This window comes from Solanum lycopersicum, chromosome 8, assembly GCF_036512215.1.
Source record: "Solanum lycopersicum chromosome 8, SLM_r2.1".
Classification (NCBI taxonomy): domain Eukaryota; kingdom Viridiplantae; phylum Streptophyta; class Magnoliopsida; order Solanales; family Solanaceae; genus Solanum; species Solanum lycopersicum.
Genome location: NC_090807.1, coordinates 57,849,392 through 57,858,140, shown reverse-complemented (window position 1 = coordinate 57,858,140; position 8,749 = coordinate 57,849,392). Strand labels below are relative to the sequence as shown.

At 33.7% G+C, this 8,749-nt stretch overlaps 1 non-coding gene across 1 annotated transcript; it reads left to right on the top strand.

Moving 5' to 3' along the window:
• On the top strand, positions 1–73 carry TRNAF-GAA (transfer RNA phenylalanine (anticodon GAA)). The gene has a single exon. It is a non-coding gene; the product is annotated as a tRNA-Phe (tRNA).
• Positions 74–8,749: the final 8,676 nt, after the last annotated feature.

Genomic DNA, 8,749 nt, shown 5'->3' with positions numbered 1-8,749 from the left:
GCGGGGATAGCTCAGTTGGGAGAGCGTCAGACTGAAGATCTGAAGGTCACGTGTTCGATCCACGTTCACCGCATATTTTACACTTAGTAATTTTATAATTTTCCGAAGACGACTTTTTTGTGTTCATATCACAAACAATCAGAAGTCATGTGTTCGATCCACGTTCACCGCATGATAATACATATTTTACACTTGGCAATTTTATAATTTTCCGAAGACTTCTTTTATGAAGACAATTTTTGTGTTCATAGCACAAACAACCAGAAGTCATGTGTTTATCAGTTTCTTGCTTTCTTACCTTCCTTAAATTAAATGTATCAAAGACTTCTTTTATGAAGACAATTTTTGTGTTCATAGCACAAACAACCAGAAGTCATGTGTTTATCAGTTTTTTGCTTTCTTACCTTCCTTAAATTAAATGTATCAATGCATGTTCATATGATTAATCAATATCATTTCGTTGTCAAATTGTTACCATTTGGGAATCACATCGATGATGGAGGCGATTAGGAGGTCAAAAACCCCAATTGGAGGAGTGTTCATGTCAAATTTCGGTATATCTTGTTGCAGTTCATCGGATCTAAGCTCAACGAGTAATGAGCAGCATCGACAAATTATAAAATGAAGCAAACACCGTCGCGATAAGATGTCCTGATCAGTCATGAACGTAATCAGAAAATTTTAATAAGTGGATTTTTACATATATTTTTGATACATTAATTATGTATTAGATATGTAATTGAGATAGACTTAAGTCATCTATAACCCCTTAGAGTTGTCCGCATTATTACTTAGACACCTTAATTAAGAGTTAAACCTATTGAACACCTCTTCTTGAATTTGAACCATTTGAACATTTTCTTGAGGATAAACTAAAAGCATGAAATATGTAAAATGCACTCGCAATGAGATGATAATTTCACTAATAAAATAATGACATTAGTTATTTCTGAGTCAAAAAAAAAATATAAAAATGTATCAGAAAGTAAATAAAGAGAAATGATTTTAAATTTTTTCAAAAAATGAAAAAAGTAACTTACCCACCATTTCTTCCCCTGCTATCCACCTTTCCCTCTACCGTAAGGTTGGGCATTGGATGGGGTTATACCGGTACCGATTTGATAGTTTTTGAAACGAAATGAGATACAATATTCAGAATGAAATAATATCACAATTCATCGATATTGATTTATTTCGATCCGATTTGGTTCTGATTAATTTATTTTTTATTTATTAATTTATATTTTATAATTTATATATAGGCATATTTTCAAAAAAATAAAAATAAAAATTGGATTGGATTGATATTTTTTTAGTTTTGGTCATTGTTTTATCTTTTTTTTATTTAATTTTTTAAAATTACAAGCCATTTAAAATATAAGTTAAAAGTATAACTTATAACCATTAATAAGCAATAACTTATCAACTTTAAAAGGTTCAAAATTTTAAATCTCGAAAACTTAAGCTCAAAACTTTTAAAATAAAAGAACTTTATTAAACTTAAACTTGCAAATTTAATAAACATTTTTTTTTAAAAAGAGTATCTTTTAAGTAAACTTAAGTAAAATTACATTATAAATCCCAAAACTTTATGTTAAACTTAGAAAAATAAAAAAACATCATATTTTCGTAAAAAAAATTTAATCAAAATACTAAAAGAATTATTATTATTTGAAGGGAAAAGGGTCTGATTTACCCCTGAACTTTATAATTTGGAGCTGATATACCCTCTGTTTAAAAAATGGTCCATATATGCCCCTGCCGTTATAGAAATGACCCATATATACCCTTTTACTTAACAGACCAATATTTAATAAATTAAAAATTCATTTCTTTATGCTTTAATATGAGAAAATGCCACGTGGCTCTTAAAATACCCCATCTAATTAATTTTTACCGACCCGACCCAATTGAAAATAAGAAAACTCGACTCCTAACCCATTTCAATCTATGGTCTCCACTCTCCCGTTCAACAAGAAAAAAAAATCAAAAACATATCAGTTTTGTTGAGCTATGGCGCTGTTCAAGAAATTCAAGAACCTGTATAGAGTAGCCAACAGAAATTCAAGAACCTTTTTGCGTGTATTTTACAATGTGCAATACTTGCATCAGCTTCCCAATATTTGAGCGTCATTATTCGTAGTATCCTTGATTTTGCGCTTGATCTCTACTTTGTAATTCTATCACATAAAACACCTTCAAATTTAGTGTTATCACAAGAGTTATTGTCTGCAAATCAGCAGACATGTCAGACACAACATTGTGCAATTACTCAAAGGACAACCTTAATGAGCCAGAGATTTATAAAAATGGATGGTCTGCAATAGCGATGAGCTTAGCAGACGATAGATTGCATTCCGGAGATGATCTAAGTTTTCCTATTAAAGTTACACAGGTCACTGAACCTAGTGGACGAGATGGTGAAGCACGTCTTTATCTATCAAATAAAAATTGGAGCGTCATCCTGTGGGTTTCAACACCTAACAATGAAAATTATCGAAAGGAACAAAGTTCTAAAGAAAACTTCCCACACAAGACAAATTTAAATTCACCTGTAGTCTCAAAATATGTTGGGGTTGACCCTCCCTCACCATACATAAATTTCCCTGAAACATTTTCATCAAAATGTTAGCAATGCTTCACCAACATAATGTCAAAATGCAGTAGCCTGCGGTTAATCACTAAGGACAAATATTGGAAAAAGGAATAAAGCATGTGGATGACTAAAAAGTTCACCAAATCTACATTATGGAAACATACACCGAAAAATACATCTGAAGATATCAGCAATAACAATCCCACTTGCCAACATAGTCAATAACTTGAACTCATGCAATTCATGAGGAAATACCTACACTAAACACATTCTGCTTTTTATAGTAGTGTTATGAGAATTCCAAATTTCTACTTTGTTGGTCCTACCAGGCCTTGTCACAATTTCTTGGCAAAGTCCAGTACACACAAAGGTTTATTTACTTATTGAATCACAAATAACTTTTTTCTCGAGGAATTAAGATCTCTAAAAGAACAGAAGAAAATGTCCTTTTCAGATCTCTTATGTGTAAAAGTGAAGATAACTTGTAACTTATAATAAAAACATAAAACTAAAAAAATTGCAAGTGACCTAAAAAGCCAATTCTCCCCTTCTTCTCCATAAAGTTCACAAAAGTTTGGTTATTGTTCCAGTAAATAAAACTGAAGTAACATCATACTAAATAGTACTAGTCGTTTTTTCGCAATACATGTGAAGCAACTTAGCACTTCTCCGAATTGTCAAGGAAGATTAGGTCAGTAGAATAAGTACCATATTTTTAGTAGAAAAAGTAAGACACCTAGCTGACTTCTTACTATTGCCCTTGTCAGCTAAAAGGATCGTCTATGGCTCAACAACGAAAATAATATATGACCCTTTTTGACTGCCAATTTTCTTGATGTGCCAAAAAGCCTGTTTATCATGTTCTGCTTATACTATTTCACTTTGACATCTTAAGATGCCATGTCAACTACTTTGGTTTGAGTAATTAATTTGATACTCATCTTTTATCAGAAAAATTCAGTACTCATCCAGTATCAAACTTAAGCATCATCTTGCAACTATATGCTAAATTCTCATCTAGTCAGTTCATGTTTAAGTATTGTTCAATAATTGTTCCATTAGGATTTTGCATGGCAAACCCCCTCCCTCCCTCTCAATGAGCCATCCTCTGATTTCACAGCTTTATTTTCTGCTATCGAATACTGTTCATAATCCTAACTTAAAACTCTCTGAGACTACATCACTAAAGAGAGCAACCAAATGAGTAAGAACTTGAACACATCACTGAATTTTGTTGAACTGGACACATTTTAAATTAGTTTGATTTCTACCATCATCTAAAGCTATAAAAGCAAAGAATTTAGTTGGCGAAGAACCACGATTGCATTCATGTATTAAAGCATAATCATGTCTGAAAACAATCCAAAATAACCACCTTATGTCAAAAAATTATCAACCACACGATGACTTCTAAACTAGATCATCATTAGTATCCACGGGTTGTCTTCCCTTCATTGCCATTTGTTTCACTCTTTTCTTCTTTACTTCAGCTTGTAACTGGCCAGTCATGACTGCTTTCTTTCCCTTCCAAGTAGTCTTCTTTGGTGAATATGGTAGATCCGAAGGGGTCGAGATTCCTCTTGCATCTCCTTTAAAAACAATCTTCCTGCTTCTTATTCCTTCAAATATTTGAGACCTCTTTTCCATCCTTGTTTCTGTCTTAGAAATTACCATTGGTCGTAGTGTTGGATCTTCTTCATTCCCGTTCTCAGGACCATATGCAGTAGACTGTTGCGTCTGAAAATGTTGGGGTGAAGCTTCTATCTCATACACTACAGTGGCACTACATGTAGAGTTTTTTCCTGCTCGACTCCTCGACTCTTGACTGCTTGCTTTCTTATTTATTTTGTGTGAACTCTCACCTTCTTCATGGTCCTTCAACCAAAAAAAAATTGTTGTTATTGAGCAGGGTCGACTTTCCAGAATTGAGAAACCCTAACTGGTTGCAACTTGTGCTTGTACGTTAACAAATAAGCCTCTTTCTGTACCAGTAATGAACCTCTTCCAATGGTTCCATTTTTTTTTATGCAAAAGTGCCTTGATGGCATGGTGACATGGTATTCCACTTAAGTCCCATAATCTCAAGTGCATTTCTTTATCTCCAAATTCATTATATGTGTGTCTGTGTCTCCATCTTTCACTTCATAACCATAATCTCCATTGAACTCAACTGTACAATTGGTCATTGTACAATTTCATAGCCGTTGGACTGATATCTTTTTGTCATTTTCAGTCCATTTTTTCATTTTTCATCAACATATTCATCACTTTTACTCTTATTTCCTCCAACATTTTGATGATTGGTTTATGTCTTGCTTCAAGTATCCAACTGTTAAAAGACTCGGTGAAGTTATTGTCTACCATCAGATTCTTACATTGAGTATCAATATATTCCCTACACCATTTAATTACAGGAAAATGAAGAAGATCACCAGCTGAATCTTCATCCACCTTTCCTAACACCTTCAAAGTGTCTTTGAATTCTTTTTCATAGGTACTCCATGCACACCACCACATTAATTTTTTCTCTTCACCACTCCGCCATTTCTTGCACCATTTAGATTCTATATGCCTCATACAAAACTATGGTGTGCTTCTGGAAGAACATTAGCTACAGCATCCAACAGGCCCTAAAAATCGAAAAGAAATAAATGAGGTAAGAAAAAAGATAAAGAAAAGGCAATAAATAAAAAATATATTTTAAAGCTACCTTTTGCATATCAGACATAAATGTCACAGTTTCACCATTTTTAGGCTCCAACGAAATCCTCAACAACTGAATAAACCATGTCCATGTTCCTTTGTTTTCCTTTTCCACCACCGCCCAAGCTATTGGGTAGAAATGATTCATTGAGTCTTGCCCAACAGCTACTAATAGTTTCCCCTTACATTTTCCTTTGAGAAACGTTCCATCTAAACCAATTATAGGTCTCAAACTTTTCCATCCATCCTTCAAAGCCTTGAAGCAAATGTACATTCTCAAAAACCTTCTTATGCTTTGTTCAAGTGCATCTTTAGAGATATTAATTACCACATCAGATCCTGGATTTGATTGTCTAAGTTCTTGACCATAAGCTTCAAGCCTATTATAGTCATCTTTGAAACTGCCTTCCAACTTATCAAGAGCCATTGTTTTGGCTCTTTTTAGTTTGGATCTTGAGACATTCAACTTGAACTTTTTTTCAAGAATTCCTCTCATGTCTTTGATAGGGTATTTTGGATCATTTTGAACTTCATCCTTAAAATAAACAGCCAAGGTATGATAAGTTGCCAATGGATTAACAAAAGAATCACCACAAGTATGCTTAGGCTTCAATCTTTTAACCTTAAATGTTGTTGATTTTCCATCCTTAGATATGAGAAGAGTAAAGGGACAACCATCATAACACTCATACCTGATTCTTTTTGTATCACTTTTTTTTTTGTTTTCAACTTCTTTTTGTTAGCCATAGCATAAAAACTAACAACCTGCCTAGCTTCTTGTATAGTCTTAAAGGTCATACCCATTTCTAATTCCTTAAACTTTTCAAGTCCATCACTCACAACTCTCTCTTTTTCATGTTCATAATGTTGAAGCACTTCAGCATTATATTCAACAATTTCACAATTGTCGCCCATTTCATAAAGGGTATCATCCTCCACATCACTATAATCACAATCAGTAGCAGCTTCAACATCCAGAAAATATGATTCGGTATGATATATGATATTTGTGGCAGAAACTCTCAATTCATGAGCATCTATAGCATAAAAATTTATCACCTTGAAATCTTTGGAAAATAAGTATTGAAGAGCCTTAATTCCATCATTATCTTCAATTACATAATAAGTACCAGATGGACCAGTGACCAACAATTGTTAAACTTCCCTAAATCCAAATTTGGAAGTAAAAGCTTCACACAGATTATCATAACAAACAAGCAAGTATTATAATACCAGGTGTGCTGAAATTTTATATTGTATTCCAGCTTTGGAGAAATTACCCAATTGCCCCCGTAGTTGAAAATAACATACACTTTCTCAATCATCCTTTAAAATGACACCTGCAACAAGCATATAACTTAGACATAATAGAGACCACCTTAGCATTTAACACCAACCAACTGAAAAATGAATTTTAAAATCCTAAAGAGACAATAACTATTTAGGGACCAACAAAGATTCCATCTTTGCATTCAAAGAGATAAACTCATGTATTAAAGTAAGAAAATAAACCTTCTGTGGACAGAATGTTAAGGGAAAAATGCACATAAGTAAACCCAGTTATACTTTTCTTACATTTTACCCTATATTTTTAACACGAAAGATCCTTCAAAGAAAAGGAAAGAAAGTAGTAGAAACTTACATAAGATTTTGAACGATATCGAAATTGATGGACGCCAGTTTAGAGCTCACTGAAACCCTAACAAATTCTTGATTTTTTTTATTGTTGAACAAGAGAGTGGAGACCATAGAATGAAATGGGTTAGGAGTGGGGTTTTCTTGTTTTCAATTGGGTCGGGTCGGGTTTTCTTGTTTTCAATTGGGTAGGGTCGGTAAAAATTAATTGGATGGGGTATTTTAAGAGCCACGTGGCATTTTCTCATATTAAAGCATAAAGAAATGAATTTTTAATTTATTAAATATTGGTCTGTTAAGTAAAAGGGTATATATGGGCCATTTCTATAACGGCAGGGGCATATATGGACCATTTTTTAAACGGAGGGTATATCAGCTCCAAATCATAAAGTTCAGGGGTAAATCAGACCCTTTTCCCTTATTTGAAATAGCTATATGTGTCGTCCCGTTTATCCCCTAGTTCATTTCAATCCAGTTCCGGTCTGATTCTATCCAGGTATATAGTGGAACGGATGGAATCTAGTACCCATTTTTATAATTCTAATCTGATTCATCTCCACACCAGTCAACTAACCGATCAATTTGTTCCATTTCGATCCGATACTGATTCATTCCAGTCCACTCCGGTGTCCAGTCTTACTCTATGGCGACATCTTCTTCACAACAACCCTCATTTTACAGTGCCACCTATGTGTGGCAGCGGAACCGGTACCTACCGATTTCCAGTCCGGTCCGTCCCGGTCCGGTTCGGTACCGGTTAGGACCGGAAATCTCCGGTTCCGGAACAGGATTCGGGACGGAATTAGGTAAATTTCGGAATTTACCGATTCCGGTAATTACCGGTCTGGTCCGGTCTGTCCGGTTAAATTTTATATTTTTTTTATAATACAGCCGTTACTAGCAGTTGGGTAACGGCTAGTGGGCCCCCCAATGACTAGTTGAAGAGAAATTCATCCAATAGAGCCCCTACCCCACCCTTAACTTTTTTAATACCCTAAAATTTTAAAAATTACACTTTAACCCATTTTTTTACTTATAAATACCCCTAAATTTCATTCTTTTAAATCACTATATCATCTATTCATCTTCTACTCTCTCAACTCTCTACTATCTATCTCTAATCTCTAATTCTGTAATATATAATATCTTAAATTACGGTGTTGCCTTACTTGGTCTTTGGAAATTAGATTTGGAGCTTCAAAATTTAATTTTCAACTTTTCACGTTCGGCTTTCGGCGGTCATAAACGTCTACTTTTTTAAGTAGACGTTCGGTACATTCGTTCTAACTTTTATTTTACGTATCATTTATATTTAAATTTTTTTTTATTTATTTGTGATTTATTATTTGCATAATTGCATAACATTTTTCGTATTATATTTAATCTCACGTTTAATTTTTTAATATGAATTTCGGCAAAAATATTGTTCAAAAAGGAAAGGGGAAAAAAAGTGCATTAGAGCGTGTAAGAAATATTTGTAACTTTACATCCTCCGATGATGCAAAAACCGGTAGTTCTTCTAAATCAAAATCTAAAAAATCTACTATATTAAGAATAAATACGGATGATTATACACATGTTGATGATACAGTTTTTAATATTGATAGTAATTCAGGATTAGATCCTTATCATGAACATTTACAACGTCGCTTTGGTAATTTTGATGAGGATTTGCCTAGTGATAATGATAATGATAATGATATTGATAATTATACTGATACGCCTACTTTTGATGATGATGATGATGAAACTCAGCCACCTACGACTACTACTACTCCTAGTCCCGCTCCCTTTCGTTGTCCTGCCCCAGTTCCC